The following is a 2,098-nucleotide window of genomic DNA, read 5'->3' on the forward strand; positions in this document are numbered from 1 at the left end:
GATAGATGCCTCGTGAAATCACATAGAATCAAGTGAAGGATGTCATCAATAAGTGTAAGAAGAGGATCAAACAATGTTAGCACATTGCCCAAAACAGGAGTATATATTAAATCATGAAACTTTTTTCATGTGTGGACTGGATCATAATGTAATATAAATAAAGTATAAAATTTGCCATTTTAATTGTTCTTAAGTGTATAATCCAGTGGCATTAAGTGCATTTACATTGTTGTACAAGCATTTCTACCATCGCCCAAATTTCTCATCATCCCACAAATTTTGTACCCATAAATTTTTTTTAAATGTTTATCCATTTTTGAGAGAGTGAGCGAGCACGAGCCTATGAGCTGGGAATGGGCAAAGAGGGAGACGGAGGATCCGAAGCAGTCAGAGTCTGGCATTGGGCTTGAACTCCCAAACGTTGAGGTTATGACCTGAGCAGAAGTCGGATGCTTAACCAACTGAGCCACCCTGGAGTTCCCTTGTGTATTCTTTACTGTGGTCATAGTTAAAAATGTTTGAAAGGCACTGGCCAGTGGACAGGAAAGAGGTCTATGTCCGGGGGCCTGCACAGGGCAAGATCCTTGCAGGAGAGGTGACAAGGAGCTGACAGGCCAAGGGCACTGAAAGAATCCTCTGTGATTCACATACATACTCCAGTCACTTAAACTTTAAAAGAAAGATGTAATCTCTAAGAATGAAGCCAGGAACCATAATACAAGGAACAATAGAAAATATGGGCACATCAATGATTTCTGCTATGTTTCTTCAGAATCCTTCATTCTTTGAAAATTTTTGCACCAAACTACCACACAGTTATTTAGGTATGTTAAGTTTAACATCCTGCAGCCACTAAAATTACTCATTAAAACCTGCAATAATAGAAAAATGCCCTTTCCCAAAGTAGGATGCAAAAAGTATATAAACTTTAAACCTTGGCTCACATATAAATTAGGATGTTTTTTCCAACAAAGGACTGAGAACAGATATTTACAGGAGCACAAAAACCAAAAGTTTTTAAAGACGGTCTAAGGAATCTTGAAAATTCACAAGAAAAAAGAACATCTTCATCCCCAGTTGGAAACTGAAGATTTGAAAGACTTAACAGTTAATGAAGAAATGCCAACATTCATCTGAAAAATGCATCTTAAAAATGATCATGAATTCCCACATTGCAGCCAGGTTTGTAAAAGGAGGGGAGTTGGAGACATCGCCAGAAGAATGGCTGTTCTGACAAATGAACAATAAACAAACATTCTAATTACGGTAATCAAATTCACACCCAAAGACCTGGAGAGATCTCTAAAACATATCCAGCATTGCAAAAAAGATCTAAAGAATGCTAACATGTTATATACATTGTGACCTCAGCACTGTGTTTTTTTTAAATTATGTAATTCAAAAAACAGTTTATAGAAGAAGGCTGTGGGACCAACAAAATAATATGAGAGTCGCTGTGGGACTGGGGGACGGAGTGTGTACATCGAGATGGGACAGGCTGCGTGGACCAGGACAGCTTCCTGAGGGTGGGTCTTCCTGTCGGATCCGATTTGGGGGTTCTGGAGCAGAAGAGAGAGAGGTGCAGAGACAGAGGTTCTCAACCAGAGTGGCTTGGAAGTGTTCAGGGCGGGTGGTCGGAGTAGGCGAGAGCGGAGGACCCCATACTCTGGGGACCGAGTCTCTGAGGGGTGGTGCCAGCGAAGGCCGGGCCCCGTGCACGACCAACCCGTGCGCCCTGCTTCGGTCCTGGAAGCTGTGGGCCCAACGTCCCCTCAGTCGTTCAAGGCATGCTGGGAGATCGAGTGACCCGCCGGCTCCCCACTGCAGTGAACGCCTTCCGTCTGAGAGCCAAAGGCCAGGCCAGCCCGCGCTTGCGCGCTGAGATCTCCTTTGGGTCCGCCCCGCGCCCCGCCTCACCTGGCGCGGCCCCGCCCACTCGCCCTTCAATCCTCATAGGCTGGCTCCGAGGCCGCGCTCGGTAGGCCGGCCAATGGGAGTGCGTCGCGCCCCGCGGCACGTGCGCCCCCGCCCAGCCCAGCAGAGTGCGAGCTGGTCGAGCTCCCGGGCGCCGAGCGCGCCGGGCGGGAACGCGCGGCGC

Source organism: Suricata suricatta, chromosome 14 (genome assembly GCF_006229205.1).
Source record: "Suricata suricatta isolate VVHF042 chromosome 14, meerkat_22Aug2017_6uvM2_HiC, whole genome shotgun sequence".
NCBI classification, from domain to species: Eukaryota; Metazoa; Chordata; class Mammalia; order Carnivora; family Herpestidae; genus Suricata; species Suricata suricatta.